The sequence below is a fragment of the Leopardus geoffroyi genome, chromosome A1, assembly GCF_018350155.1.
Source record: "Leopardus geoffroyi isolate Oge1 chromosome A1, O.geoffroyi_Oge1_pat1.0, whole genome shotgun sequence".
In the NCBI taxonomy this organism is placed as follows: Eukaryota; Metazoa; Chordata; class Mammalia; order Carnivora; family Felidae; genus Leopardus; species Leopardus geoffroyi.
In genome coordinates, this window is record NC_059326.1 from 151485709 (window position 1) to 151502108 (window position 16400).

The 16400-nt window shown below is 40.7% G+C and overlaps 1 long non-coding RNA gene across 1 annotated transcript; it reads left to right on the forward strand.

Annotated features, from left to right (window-relative positions):
- Positions 1–5396: 5396 nt before the first annotated feature.
- LOC123608152 lies at positions 5397–15554 on the forward strand. The gene is made up of 3 exons (XR_006717121.1): positions 5397–7500; positions 14076–14224; positions 15171–15554. It is a non-coding gene; the product is annotated as an uncharacterized LOC123608152 (long non-coding RNA).
- Positions 15555–16400: the final 846 nt, after the last annotated feature.

The window sequence follows — 16400 nt, forward strand, 5'->3', positions numbered from 1 at the left end:
AAATAGAATATACTTTTCTTTAAGTACACACAGAAGAATCCCCTGGTTAGATAACATAAAAGGGCACAGAACAAATACTACAAATTTTTTTTTTTTAATTTTTTTTTTCCAACGTTTATTTATTTTTGGGACAGAGAGAGACAGAGCATGAATGGGGGAGGGGCAGAGAGAGAGGGAGACCCAGAATCGGAAACAGGCTCCAGGCTCTGAGCCATCAGCCCAGAGCCCGATGCGGGGCTCGAACTCACGGGCCGCGAGATCGTGACCTGGCTGAAGTCGGACGCTTAGCCGACTGCGCCACCCAGGCGCCCCCAAATACTACAAATTTAAGAAGACTAATATCATGCCAAGTATATTTTCCAACCACAATGGTATAAAGCTAAAGGTCGACAATAAAACAAATTTGGAAAATCTGTGATGTAAATATTAAATATTTAAAGTAAATATTAAACAACACACTACTGCACAAGCAACGGGCCAAATTTGAAATTAAATGGCAAATAAAAAAATGTCTCTATGGCCATAGCACCCTGAATGTGCCCAATCTTGTCTGAAATGGTTTTTAGTTCAGAGTTTCATATATAGTGGACCCTCAATAAATTAACAAATACATTTGCAGTGTGAGTGATTATAATTAGTGTCTTCCTTTTTCCTCAGCCCTATCCTCCAGGGGGCCTTTTAAAAAACTTGTCCTTAAAATAAGACCTGGCACCAGCCTTGTGTCTTTACATCTGGTATAACTGCCATGATGTACCTTATACACATGGTCACCTATCACAAGAAGGAGAGACAAAAGTGAGTGAACTAAGAAAGGGCCAGAGCTGCTGGTCAAAATTATGAAGAAGGCAAGATTCATTTTCAATGTCTTCTCACACCTCTGCCCAAGGTCATTGGGGGTCTCTGGGGGTCTCTGCTTTACCAGGATAAAGCTTTACTGTGTTTACCAAAATACTTACCAATGTTAGGAATGTACCTCATCCAAGTTTTTACTTATCTGTCATTTGTCAAAACTTACCTGTATTGTATTTCAAATGCCCTCTTATCTTGCTATCTGCTAGGTTACAGTGCTGGGCAATGGATGAATGAAATAAATGAATCTTTGCTAATGTAAGAACTAGCCAATGTGGTACCCTTCACAAGAATCAAAATGCCTTAACTACTTCACATCATATGCCCAAAGGGAAATGGAAATGAAAACAAGAATGCGATAACATACTAGAACGGTCAAAATCCAGAACACTGACAACTCCAAATGCTGGCGAGGATGTGGAGAAGTAGGAACTCTCATTTGTTGTTGGTGGGAAAGAAAGTTGGTATAGTCACTTTGGAAGACAAGTTCCCACTTTCTTACAAAACTAAACATACTCTTACTATATGATCTAGCAATTGTGCTGCTTGGTGATGTACCCCAAAGAGCTAAATACTTGCATTGATACAAAACCCTGCACATTGGGGTGCCTATGTGGCTCAATTGGTTAAACATCTGACTCTTCATTTCAGTTCAAGTCATGATCTCAGGGTTGTGGGATCAAGCCCTGCATTGGGCTCTGTGCTGAGCATGGAACTTGCTTAAGATTCTGTCTCTCCCTCTCACTCTCCCCCTGCCTCTTACGCTCTCTCTCTCTCAAAAGAAACAAACAAAAACTGCACATTAATGATAATAGCAGCTTTATTCATAATTGCCAAAACCTGGAAACAACTGAAGTGTTCTTGAGTAGGTAAATAAACTGTGGTACATCCAGACAATGGGATATTATTTAGCCTGAAAAGAAATGAGCTACCAAGCTTATTCCAATGGAGGGACATTAAATGCATATTACTAAGTGAAAGAAGCCATTCTGAAGAAGCTATATACTATATGACTCAAACTCTGTGACATTCTGGAAAAAAGTGTAACTGTTGAGACAGTAAAAAGATCAGTGGTTGTCAGGGGCTAGTGGGGAGGCAATAGGGAGAGCACAGAAGAATTTTAGGGCATTGAAACTACCTTGTATGTGACTATAATGGTGGATCCATGTCATTATACATTTGTCCAAACCCATAGAATGTAGAGCTTCAAGAGTGAATCCTAACGTAAGCTATGGACTTTGGGTGATTATGATGTGGCAGTGTGGGTTCATCAGTTGTATCAAATGTGCCACACTGGTGGAGGATATTGATAATGGGGGAGGCAGGGATTACATAGGAAACCTCAGTACCCTTTGTTGCATATTGCTGTAAACCCAAAACTGCTCTAAAAAAAATAAAATCTATTAAAAAATACCGTCAGCTTAAAGTCTCTTTAGAAGTCATGCTAAGTAAATTGATTTGTTCCTACATTCTCTTAAATGTATTCCTTTCTTTTCTGTTTGCGGTGGTTGCTGTCTGGGGTTTGGCAAAATCCTCCAAATTGGTTCTCCTGACCTCCCTCTCGGCAGCCCATCCTATGATCTGTTGCCAAGTTGATCTTCTAAAACATCTCTTTTATCATGTCACTCTTTGGCTGAAATTGCCCTCCTTGACCTCCATTGTTTACATTGCCTGGATGGCAGACGTAAACACATAAGTCACCTTTTTCTCCTTCCTCATGTCAGACATTAATAATCAATCATGCTTTGTTTCCCTAAGAGCCAGTGGCCTCAGAATCCTCAACACAGAGTTCTAATGAACCACTGTCAATTGCTAGGAGATGATTTTGATGAAACTTCTTTGTCACACTTGGACTACAACAAGAAATCCAGAGTGAAAGCCCATACCCAGTGAAGTTAATATAAGCTGATCCCACTCTGTCTTCCAGTGGATGTAGATTTGAAATATTTCTACTCTGCTTCAGCAAAATTCAGAACCTGACTGTTAAATGTGCTCTATTCTGTTCAGACTCTGGGCCACTGTTTTTTTTTTTTTTAATTTTTTAAAAAATATTTATTTATTTTTGAAGGAGAGAGAGAAAGAGTGTGAGTCAGGGAGGGGCAGAGACAGTGGGAGACACAGAATCCAAAACAGGTTCCAGGCTCCGAGCCATCATCACAGAGCCTGATGCAGGGCTCAAACTCATGTGTCTTGAGATCATGACCTGAGCCGAAGTCAGATGCTTAACTGACTAGCCAGCCAGGCACCCCATCTGGGCCAGTGTTTCTGAGCTTATGTTACACGACCGAGGACACATGGCTTATATGTAGCAGAATTAAGATTTATACATGGCTGTCTGCTGTCTGAGCATGGGGACTTCATTCTTCATTACCACAAGTAGAGCCTTCTGCCTGGAGAGGCTCTCCCCTTCCCCAAGACTGATTTGGTGACGGCTTTTAGAATTTCAGTGAGTAACATGAAATCTTGAAGGCAAGTGATAAATGTCAGGATGCTTCAAAGGAAGAAATGTGATTGTTTGGTTTGTCATAAGTTATCAGATAATTCTCAGTGATTGGATTGGTATTTTATCAGTAGAAATATGAAGTAATGGCAACTGACTGATGGCATATAATAGAGGAAGGAAGAGAGGGTCTTGGAGGCTGCATTATGGTAGTTCTGAGGAAAATAAGGAGAAAGGACTCAAAGCCTTCTAGAATAGGCTATCAAAGGGGAAAAAGGAAGAAGGAAAGATGGATAGCCTGTTGTAGGTGAGAACACACTGAAGAGAGAGCATAATGAGAAAATGGGTGATGTGAAATGACCTTCTTTCAGATAGCTTAACTGAAAAGAATGTAGTTCATACCACATGTCTCCAACACTAATAAAACTGCTGTTCCCTAAACTGTTTGCTAAATGGCAATGGCTAAGAAGCCGGAGAGAACTGGGGAAAGATTGGTATCCATGAACATTCCCTTTGGTGGGAGAGATCCTTCCAGTTTGAATCTTTAGGCATTTACATTTATGAGAGAAACTTGAGTTGAACCAGCAGTTGTCAAATGAACGAGTGCTGGCATGAACTTCCCAGTTTTGTCTTATACCACAAAGCCCTCAAAAGTCCTCCTATATAGGATCGGTCCTGGAAACAGATCTTACTGGAGAGGAAAAGGTGAGGACATGCTGCTTTTTCTCTGTGCCCCATAGTTTTAATTGAGCCTCAAGTGAATTTCCTTAGAAGTCAATGGCGGCTCCATGTCCCAGAAGGGACAGGGGAAGTGTGTGAAACAAGATGAGAGGCGGGACCATTATTCCCAGAACTCTTCTGACTTCTTTTTAGACCCTGGTCAAGGATAGAGCTGTTTGTTGTAATAAAATATCCAGTAGCAGGAAGTTGAAATGGAGGTTATACTAAAAAAAGACCCCCCAAACAAAACAAAACAAAAACTCATGCTAATTTTAGCTCCATTCAAAACCTAGGGGGAAAAAATCAATGTTTACAAAATTAAGATTAATGGGCTGCCAAAATTCAACTCATTAGTTAGCAACTATGTAGTGATGAAGTTTGTGCTGGTTGGATTTAAAGGAAATTAAAACTATCATTGGGAATGCCTGTCCCCTTAACATTTTGGCTTAATGATTATGGACTTTTCTACTAAAAGTACTGGTAGCCAAGGAGTGGGTCTAAAAATCCCTAGCTAAGAATTTACCCACTTCACTTGACATGGAGAGGGTCTTGTCAGGATATGTTGAGTGCTGAAGATCATGGTTATTACAGCTTAAAAGCTTTTACAGATATTGATCCAGACTTTAGAGTGACCCTCCTTGTGTAGATAAAACACTCCCAGAGACTTGAAGGAAGTGTACCAGGAAAAGGCAAACACTGAGACTTCTTCCTTTTTGACAAATATGGAACTCTTTTCCTCCTTCCAGGAAGTACTGCGTTGAGATGAAAGCTATGGAAATCCTAGGATGGGTTTGAACTGGTTGTGTGTAAAGGTTTTGCCTTATACAATATCTGTGGGCATAAGGTGGACATATGGCAGGCTGGCCTAGGGGGATAATTGCAGAAAAGGATGATAGAACTGAGCGTGTTTATAATGCTAAGCTGAGGTAACACAGGCAGAAGTTTCTAGCACAATGTCTGGCACAAAATAAGGAGTAGAATGGTCATTTGGTATTTCTATTTTTATAGTCACATTTATTTATTTTAGTTCAACGTTTAGAGTTGCTTTATTGCTTCATTGGGAAATCTGAATTTAACCTTCTGACTAGTGATCAGTATATCAGAAAAATGATATTTTACTTCATGTAGGTCTTATAACCAGCATTGGCCTGTAAGAGTTCTCTGATTTCAGAAAACAGTGGTGAACATTGGTCTTTGAAAATTCCAGGGGCACCTGGGTGGCTCAGCCTGTTAAGCATCTGACTCTTGACTTCAGCTCTGGTCATGATCTCACAGTTCATGGGTTTGAGCACCACGTCGGGCTCTGTGCTTTCAGTGAAGAGATTCTTAGCTTGGGATTCTCTCTCTCCCTCTCTCTCTCTCTGCCTCTCCCCTGATGACACTCACATGTTCTCTCTCTCTCTGTCTCTCAAAATAAATCAATAAACATTAAAAAAGAAAAGAAAATTCCCTTGAAGTTCTATATGAAATGTAATTCTGGATTTCCTTGAGCCTGATTTCTCCATGTTATATGTGGAAAGAAGTTAGCAGTTATAGCAGTTGGTTTTCAAAGGAGCAAATGGAAGAGTACATTCTTTCACAGAAGCTTTATAGGTGGAAGGGGCCTTCAGAATCCTCTGAATGTAAGTGAGGCTTACTGTTCACGTGAAGAAACTGTTTTCTCCAGAGTCACAAAACTAGTTAATGGCAGAGAAGGGATTAGAGGCCAGCTCTTTTGATTTCTGGGCCAATATTCCTTTTCCTCAGTAGAAGATTAGAAACCTCTTATTTCTTGTCTAAGTCTTCTGAATAGCCTGCTGAGGCCATGTAAATTATATGCTGGATAAAACATAGGCTGGCTTGAAAGGACACCTTTCCTTACAAGGTGGTGGGAGACAGGTCAGTGGGATTGAGTGTGTTTTTATTGCAGTCTTTCCATGCCCAGTTGCTGACTGTCACAGGCTAGCCCAGAAGGATGGACAGGATTAAAGGATCTATAGCTAGTCCCTCCCGGGCCATCATATAACCACAGGTGTGGTTTTTCTTTTACTGTAGATCAGCTACCAAGAGACTGCTCTGAGTGGAAACAACATTCCCTTGAGGAGTTAGGGAAGATGGGGAGGACAGCTTAAGATTCCATGGAGTAATATGAGAATTCTCTGCAACAGTGGAGTCTGGCAGTACTTCTGTCTTTGCCCATCCTTAGCCTGCTCTCGATTCTGAAAATGCTAAGTGAAGGACGCAAAAGAAAGACTATTCCTTACACTTACCCCTCAGTGTATGTTTGTGCCTGTTTGGGAGAAGAGAGAGCAATGCTAGGTTCATGAAATTCCTACATATTAGTAGAGATTGGAGGGTTTAGCTAGGAGAAAGCAAAGAATACAGGGGAAAAGAATAAATAAGAACTAGAGCTAAAAATAATTTCAGGTTGCTAATCATTATTAAGCTGATTAATTTAAAAGAAGTTAAAAGTGCAGATAAGATCCTGGGTAGCTACCGCATCACAGAATCTTTGAGACCACAGTTTCCAGTCAGTAGATGTTACCAGAAGAGTTAATTAGCCCAAACTGTGGCTGCTAGTTCTTTAGCTGTCTTCAACTTGAAGGTTTTTTTTTAATAAGTTTTAGAGCTAATTAGGATACACCTGGGACTCATGGCTAAAGCCAATAGAGTTTCCCCTGGGGGAGTTACTTTTTATATACCAAAATTTAAAAAAAGGAAAAATGTCAGATGAAAACATCATCTTTAGATTCAGGAAAAAAAAATGGCATAACCATTTCAACTCAGCAGACCACAAGGCCAAACAAGCTTTGGCTAGAATTGAATGCTGTGTGCTTCTGTTCAGAGAAGAGGATGCTTCCCAGATGTGTCTGGGGGACTACCTGCCTCACTCTTATTTATCATCAGCTCTCACACAGGATGTGGTGTCGCTGGCTGGTAATCTGGAAATGGCCTGTTTATTTTTACAGATCTGTAGAAGAGACTCAATAGTTGTAAAGGATGGAAGAGTGCAAAGCAGCTTGGAACTCACAACAAAGGAAACCGGGACGAAAAAAATTAGATAAAACAACTGTGACCATGGGATCTGCTCCTTGTGCCTGTCGAACAAAGGTGCTAAATGGATTTTCTCATTTCAAAGGAAAGCCAATTCTTCCTCCCAACCCTGCAGCCCATGATTGTAGAACATCCAGACACCATTTTTTTTTTTTTTTTTTTTTTTTTAAGTTCAGGGAACCTTGGTATTCTTTTCAACACCAGGACTGGTTGGTTCCTTTATGAGTTTCGTAAAGAAAAGAAACCTCCCCCAGAGCTGCTTAGGCTGGTGATTCTCTGTCTCAGCCAGGCCTTTCTGGATAATTTCCCTCATGTTAAAACCCCCAGCAGACTGGAGAAGGAGGATTCTCCAAATGCTTGGCTGGGATAGTGTTGCTGCTAAGTTCCTGCTTCTCCTGAAGTGTTATCCTGAGTGTAACAACTTTCTGTTCTCTCTCCTGAGAAGAGATATGCCTGAGGTGAGTCTAGTCCCTCCATGGAACCTCTTGTCTGCTGTCTCCAAGATGCAAAAGCTGATTTCCAATTGAATACTCTTGAGTACTTGCTTACTATCAATTAGTACTTTTGTCTAACAGAGTCAGATGCTGAAGAAATGTGGAAGAAGCACTTTATATTTTTCATATATTCAGGAAATGAACAAACAAATAAGCCCAATGTACAACACCCAGAGAAACAAAGAATGAAAAATGCTGATGGGCGGAAAGAGCTGAGAATTGGGGTTTGTAAGTGACAGAGCTAGAATTAGAACTTGTAGTCACGAAGGACTAGGCAGTGTGAGACGGTGGTGTACTGTTGAAACACTTTGTCTTGTGCAAGCACATTGGGCTCATATATAGTTGACTTTCTCCAAGGGAGAGTTTGGGGAAGCCAGGGTATATTTATCAACTCTATCTTTTCCTCACTTTCCTTCCTCTCCCCAGAACCAGGGATGTGGTTGCTCCCTGGCTCAAGGAATGCTTGCATATGGGGGACCACCCAGGCTACATGCCCGTGACCGCTGCAGAGTCACCACGGCAGCAGAGAATGAGCTGGCTTTGAAGTTCAGGGATGGGAGGACCAGGGCTATTTCTGGTTTGGCATGAGGTAACTTACAATTTGTGTAACCCTGCCCCCAATATCTGCCAAGAGGGGACACCGTACTACGTCGACTACATTAAAAAAGAAACAAGGGGCGCCTGGGTGGCTCAGTCGGTTAAGCGTCCGACTTCAGCTCAGGTCACGATCTCGCGGTCCGTGAGTTCAAGCCCCATGTCGGGCTCTGGGCTGATGGCTCAGAGCCTGGAGCCTGCTTCCGATTCTGTGTCTCCCTCTCTCTCTGCCCCTCCCCCATTCATGCTGTGTTTCTCTCTGTCTCAAAAATAAATAAACAAACAAAAAAAGAAACAAAAACCTGCAAGTCAGAAGAAAGAATCAATAGTGTGGGTGTGCAGCAATTTTGCTGTTGGTGGTGGCAGGTGGTGGCAGAGGGTGGGGAGTTCGTCGTTGACTGCATGTTTGTGAACATGAGACCTCTGTACCATCTGAAGGTGAGTGAATTATTTTATAGTCAGATGTCTCAGAAATGCTGGCCAGTCTTCATATGATGCAGCGATGTGAAGCTTTCCACGTTTCCAAAAGTGAGTCATGAAATCTGCCTCAAAGTATAGCTAAACAACAACACCCTGTGGATCTGTAGCAGTTTTAATGGAACTGACAGAGTCAAGTTTCCACCATTTGCTAACTATGTAACTTTGGAAGAGTCCTAACCTCCCTGCCTCAAATCCTTTATCTTTAGCATGGAGCAAATGCTACCTACTTCAGCAGGTTCTTGTGAGGATTACATGACACATTGTGTGTAAAGCCCTAAACATGGTGACTAGGTTATACAACTAATCAAGAAATGCTGATTATTACTTGTTAGGTAGGTGGCTTTATGATTATATTAAGCTTTTTGTGAGAGTGGCTCTTAATATGTGGAAGTCATTGAAAGTCCAGCCAAGCTTGAGACCAACCAAAGGGATATGGTTTGGCTTCATTATCTAAGCTGTGAGCCAAGCCGTCAAAAAGGATTGAACACATGTTAGGAGAAAAAATATATTAAGTGATGAGGTGGGTGTGACTGAGACCATAAAGAATCAATGCCACAATATTATTATTGGTTTGGCTCTTCATCATCTATAAACATTGAGCCTGGTTTGAGTGGTTCAGTTTCAGACTCATTGACAGGTTCTTCATTTTACTTTGAAAATCTTGGGCATATTAGGGAAAAGATTTACACATTTTTGTACTCTCTTTTAAAGTGTCACTATGCCTGGCTAATACATACTTCATATATCCTTGTCTTGTATTTTGTAAAGCATCTCCAGGTTTTTGATCTAATAAACATTGTGTTTTTCAAATCAAATTCAGTTTGAGATTGAATTAAATGGCAAATAATGAAGTGGCTTTATCACATTGTACCAGGAACTTAGAGATTGGAAGCTTTGCCTGTATTCGTCTTTGTATTCCCAAGATCTGTGCTCCCTGAGATTAGTGGTGACCATGAGCAAAACCGTCCTCTATACTCATTTGGGTTCTTTGGGAAACACAATATTTCCATGAAAGAAATCCCAAAACATTCCTTTGGGAAGAAGCATTGTGTTTGTGTTGCTTAGAACTTGAACCTCTCCTAGGGCTATGCCTGTCTTCTTTGGGTCAATAAGTCAGAAGCCAGTTAGGAAAAAAGAGAGGTAACAATGATCGAGACCTTGTAGGAAACTGAAACAGTGTCTCTGATCAATAATGCAATCTAACGGGGCGCCTGGGTGGCGCAGTCGGTTAAGCGTCCGACTTCAGCCAGGTCACGATCTCGCAGTCCGTGAGTTCGAGCCCCGCGTCGGGCTCTGGGCTGATGGCTCAGAGCCTGGAGCCTGTTTCCGATTCTGTGTCTCCCTCTCTCTCTGCCCCTTCCCCGTTCATGCTCTGTCTCTCTCTGTCCCAAAAATAAATAAACTTAAAAAAAAAAAATAATGCAATCTAACAAGGTGGAGAGGGGAAAAAAAATGAAGGCCTGGTATCACACGGAGACATTTTTTGGGGAAAAAAAAAAAAAAAGATAAATGAAGGCGCCTGGGTGCTCTCAGTTAAGCATCCAACTTCGGCTTAGGTCAGGACCTCCTGGTTGGTGGGTTTGAGCCTTGTGTCGGGCTCTGTGCTGACAGCTTGGAGCCTGGAGCCTGCTTCAGATTCTGTGTCTCCCTCTCTCTCTTCCTCTGCCCTGCTCACGCTTTGTCTCTTTCTCTCTCAAAAATAAAGAAACATTAAAAAAAAAAAAAAAAGATAGGGGAATCTGGGTGGCTCAGTCGGTTGCGTGTCTGACTTCGGCATAGGTCATGATCTCACAGTTTGTGGGTTCAAGCCCCGCATCTAGCTCTGTGCTGACAGCTTGGAGCCTAGAGCTTGCTTCAGAGTCTGTGTCTCCCTCTCTCTCTGCTCTCCCCTGCTCTCATTCTGTCTCTCTCTCAAAAATAAAACATTAAAATTTTTTTTAAAGATAAATGAATGTTTCCCTAGAATATGTATCATTTTAAATATTTTCAGTCAAATTTCTCTAGTTTTTGCCATGTATCCTTTGCTATCCAGAGGGCATATGCCTTGTTTCTGTGAATAGATTTTTGTGAGGGCAGCACCTGTTTATATTTGTGTTTGTTTAGTGCCTAAGTTCAGTGCCTGGTATTTACTGAACTTTGCAATAACTTACTGAATAAGAGACTTTTGACCAATTGCAAGTAAGTACTCTCCGAATTATCATGGGAGTTTGTTCCTCCCATCCCCTCAGTTCTTGAATTCTGAACAGACTAAGACAACTTAGGTGTCCACAATTCTTTGTTTCCTCTGTTCAGACCTTCCCAACATGCTTTAACACCACACTTTACAAATGTAAAGTTTTTCTAACCATCTTTTTCCTTTCGTAAGATTTATAATTTTCTGCAAGTCTTTTGTTTTTATTTTTAGAGGTGATTTTAACATATCAGATAACTTGGAAGTGTCAGGCCAACTCATTCATCTTGTTTCAGTTTAGAAAAATGCTAGCACCAAGTTCTCTTGCTGCCAAAGCATAGATTTCATGCTGTTCGTAGTCTTTCTTACCAAGGGGACAATATGCAGGCAATTGCCAGCACTCCTTCGGGACTCCTGACAAAGGAATTTTATTATGCCCACTTTCAGTTGGATGCAGTGAAACCCTTGCCAGGGGCATGGCAGTGGCTACTGCTCATGTCCCAGAATTGCTGTGTGGTCAGGTCAGGGCTTTTCTCTTAATACTTGCTGGGTCAGACTTTCTTGTGGGTTTGTGTGTGGGAGGCAAGGCAGACACTGTGTCAAGGACAGGCCCTCTGCCTCTTGTGTAGGGAAATTACTGCCACATGAAAGTAGGGCAGGAAGCCAGGACTGTCCCGAAGCCTTGGCTTTCAGATATTTTGCGTCCTCTCCGGTGAACAAGAGCATTTGTACTGGGGCTAGAGAATTGTGTTCCTGGAACATGAGCTCCCTACTGCCATCCTCTCCCAAGTTGAAAGTCAGGCATCTTTGGATGCCACATTAAGTCATGTATTGTGACCAGACTGCCTGAGGGAATTCAGCCATCGAAAAGGTTGCCTAACTTAGCTGTGTATATAAAGCTACCCATCTAAGTTAGGAGTAAATGTTTCCATCAAATCTAATTGTCCCTTCCTGGGCACACAGAATCTTTTTAGCAAGAACTGTAACCAACACTACTAATTCAGTGTGAATTGTATATAAGTTCCTATTTGAACTGAAAAGAACCCAGAAGCGGCTATTAGTGTCCTTCAGGGGATGGTAAAAGTATAGATTCACGTCAAAAATACACCATGTGGGGCTCCTGGGTGGCTCAGTTGGTTAAGCATCTGACTTCAGCTCAGGTCATGATCTCATGGTCGGTGAGTTCGAGCCCGGCATTGGGCTCTGGGCTGGCAGCTCAGAGTCTGGAGCCTGCTTCAGATTCTGTGTCTCCCTCTCTCTCTCTCTTTCTCTACCCCTCCCCCACTCACACGCTGTCTCTTTCTCTCAAAAATGAATGTTTAAAAAAATTAAAAAATAATTACACCATGCATGTTGTGAAGACTGACCAGATCAAAGATCTTTGATTCCATTTTCAAAGGAGTAGCCATGTGAAATATAGGCTTAATATCTGAAAGTTGATTAAATACAGAGATAATGGTGTATAATAATTATAGCTACAGATTATGTAATACAGACTAACTAGTTAATAAACCCAGAAGTTTAATTGGATAAAACTAACTATTTATATATGAAAATAATCACCCCCTGGTTGAAAATTACAACTTTTATTTGGGGAATCGAAGAGTCATCTGAAAAACTGAAAACTATCTCTTCAGGAAGGAACTCAGGCAGTTCTCATCATCCTTGTGACCAATACTTTCATCCTTAGGTGCTTTGATTTTAAAAAGATAAGGGAGCAATGATAATCAGATAGACTCTGCATTACTAGAAGAACCTCGAAATTAAGAGGGTGCTATGTAGAGGATTTCTGCTGCTAGTAGAGAATAATTTCCTCTGCCTTTGCATTATTCATCTCATGTAAATTTTGTTAAAGTTCATCACTCTAATTATTATTTCATTTATCACATTTTATATGTTTAGAGCACAGTTTCCACAGTAGGATCTTTTTTTCTTTCCAGACTAACATAAATATATGTATTCTTAATGGAAAAAGGAACCTTTTTAGAAGAAGGTGCCTGACACACATCACCTGAGCTCATTGCATTCAGAATTTAGTGCAGTATGACCATCCTCTATCATGAAGTCTAGAAGTGGGCTTTTTAGGCCATGCACCATGTACTTATGCACCTGCAACAGATGATTTAATATGCTCACAACTACCCTGTGAGATGGGAACAATAATCCTCAGTTTGATGACTGAGATTCTTGGGTTCATTGACTTCCTCAGATTTACACAACTACTAGAATGGGAGAGCCAGGACTCCAAACCAGGGTTCTCTGATGGTAGAATCCATATTATTTTTACAGTCACATTCAGTGCAAGGGAATTCAGCCTCCTGGAAAGAAATCCTGGGTTTTGAAGGGTCCAAAATGAAGATATACCTAGTTGGAATGACTCTGACAGTGTCCTGAAACTGCTCTGTGAGTCCTCTTGGTACTCTCCCGACTGGGTTAGTTTTGTAGATTCATTTAACTTCAGCATTGGGAAGAGGCTGAAAGATCATCCAGCCTAACTCCCAAGAGGCTGCCTGTGGTGGACGCTGTCTAAGTTCTCTTGAGGCAATCAGTTCATTCTTTGTTGGGAAAGCACAACGCATTAGAAGTTCTTTATATTCAGCCAGAATAAGCTACAGAATAAGCCTGATCCATTTTCGGCATAATAGTCCTAAAGATATTTGAAGGGAATTCCAGATTCCCTCTATTTTTTTCTGAGCTCAGTCCCAATGCTTTCAACTGCACTCTGTAGGATATGATTGTATTTTTTTTGACCCTGTATTCTGTTCCCTGAGTGCTGTGCAGTCTTATAAGGTAGCATTAAGATCTAAGCACAAAGCATCCAGGATGGATGTAACCAGTGCACACTGGAATAGGACCATCACATAGGGAATTTCACATTTGGAAACCACACAAAGTGTTGTGATTTAATTCTAGCTGAGCTTCCTTCAAATTAACCCCTCACCCCAAAAGATGAAGGTCTCAGTCTGCCTCCAAACTCAAGAATCCTGAAATCTTGCCATAGCTACAGGAAAGAACCCTTAGGGAAGAGAGTCAAAGAGCACATTTGTTTCTAGCAAAACAGGCAAGGAGATGGAGAGGCAGGTTTTAGCATAGTAGGTACTTGTCACATACTCTGATGCTCTAAACTTGTCTTTGAGTCTTAATGGGGATAAGGTGTGGAGTGACCTGTCAGAAGTAAATGAATAGAAACTGTATTTTCTCAAATGTCTAAGGGATATTAAGAGACAGAAGTCACTGCTTCTTCATACTGACTCTGATTCCAATGTAAGGGTCAGTGATTTTGTTCATCTGTTAGTTCTGGCAGTACCCTGGGACATAATTCATTATGGCCAGAATGGATTTGCTGTACATAGGAGTCATACTTCTAACCTGCCATGTCCATAGGTATGTGAGGATCTAGGATGAAGCTGAGAGAATTCTATCCTGCTGGTTCATACTCAGAAGGTGGGAATATATTTTTTGTATCTTTTGGAGCATATGTATGGGTATTATTGGCACACAATGAATTTTCTATTCCTTTTGTGAAAATGTAAGATGACAGAATAATTTCCAAAAGGGTAAATTGAATACATGGATAGTATATTATGTTCCATTTCAGTTAGTAGAATAGGTATAAAATTTGTATGAAAATATAATCAGATATTTATTTGTTGCATTGAGTTTCGATACTCCTAATAGACAGCTGGAGGGTATTCAGTACTCTGTGGATCAGATTGGAATTAGTGACCTAAGTTGTAAAACCCCCTGTTTCATGTTCATCAAGAATATCATTGTATTTAAATTTCTGGTACATTGAAAGGTAAAACAAATCATATTTTTATTTTAAAGGATTGTTTTGATCTTTTATAATATAATAGCATGCATCTTTCAAAAATTTAAGAGTAAATGGAAGAAAAAGTCTTAAAACTAAAGTCCTTTAAGACATCTGAATTTGAGATGTAAACATTTTCACACCTCCGTGTGTGTGTGTGTGTGTGTGTGTGTGTGTGTGTGTATAAACTTTATCTCTTCAAAGCTGTGTTTAGAGATGAGGTAGGAAGGCATACAAGCACCTGTTTTGCACTGACGAATTTCAAGAGGCATTTTATGTGGGGGTGAAATAATTGGGCCCATTAAAAAATTGGTATATTTTTATCCTGAAAAAAGCCCTGCAATGTATCTGTATCTGGGCTTGCCAAAAGTGCCCATATTTCCCACCTCCTTAACATAAATCTAACTCATATATTCTGTGCACAAGCACCCATGCACAGAAAGATTCTGAAAGGGAAAATTCTTGAAAGACACAGAACAAAGAAAGAGAAGAAGAGTCCTTTAACTGTAAAGCTGTAATTTATTAAGTGTCTTTAGAATCCATGTAAGGGGACTTTCTCTTTTTGTTCTTCTCTTGTAGGTCTCTAAGCCCACTGATGACAGGAAAATCTTCAGTGGTTCCAGAGACAAGCTGCTGGAAATCCTGCACATTTATCTTCTAGAAGGAAGTGAGCTGAGTGGGATAGTGGTACCTTCAGAAGGTACCTACCCCAAAACTTGAAAGAACTCCAAAGTAAACCATGTCCATTTCTGGGACCCTAAAGTGGCTCATGAAAGTCAGGGTCCACTTGCTTAAGGTTAGGTGATTTCAAGCCTTGAGATTCTAAGGGGAGAGTGAAGGTGGGAAAGGGGATGGTGAATAGATTGTGAGAACTTATCAAATAATAGGACGTCTCTTTAATTCCAAGCATCATGTTCTATTTCACATTGTATCTTTCAATTAAAAAAAGGAAAAGGAAATGTGTCTTTTTTAAAAAAGATATTTTACTCTATTAGTATTCAGTACATAATATATGAGTGCACATTCATCATTCATTAGATCTAGGTAGATCACAACCTAATTTACAAACTCAAAAGCATAAGTCAGATCAACTCAATTGCTCAAGGCCATGTAGTTGTAAGCCAGGAGTATGCACTGAATATTTCCTGTCCTTGGACTGCTGTACTGGGCAATGCTGCTTTTCTATAAGAATTTGTTCATATGTTGAATTTAACACAGTTTTGCTTAGCAGTTTATAACACTTCACCTACGTGCGCTTGTGTAATATAAAGTATAAAATTAAGTCAATGATCTAAAAAATTCAGAGCAAAGTAATCTAAATCATTTGGATCTTCCTAGAGATTCTGATTTCTTTTTTTTTTTTTTTTTTTTTTTTTTTTAATTTTTTTTTCAACGTTTATTTATTTTTGGAACAGAGAGAGACAGAGCATGAACGGGGGAGGGGCAGAGAGAGAGGGAGACACAGAATCGGAAACAGGCTCCAGGCTCTGAGCCATCAGCCCAGAGCCCGACGCGGGGCTCGAACCCACGGACGGCGAGATCGTGACCTGGCTGAAGTCGGACGCTTAACCGACTGCGCCACCCAGGCGCCCCTGATTTCTTTTTTTTTAATTACACAATTTTTTAAATGTTTATTTATTTCTGAGAGAGAGGGGGGGTGGGAGGGGCAGAAAGAGAGGGAGACACAGGATCTGAAGCAAGCTCCAGGTTCCGAGCTGTCAGAAAAGTGCCTGACATGGGGCTCGAACTCAGAACTGTGAACTATGACTTGAACTGAAGTCAGACACTTAACCACACAGCAGCCCCAAT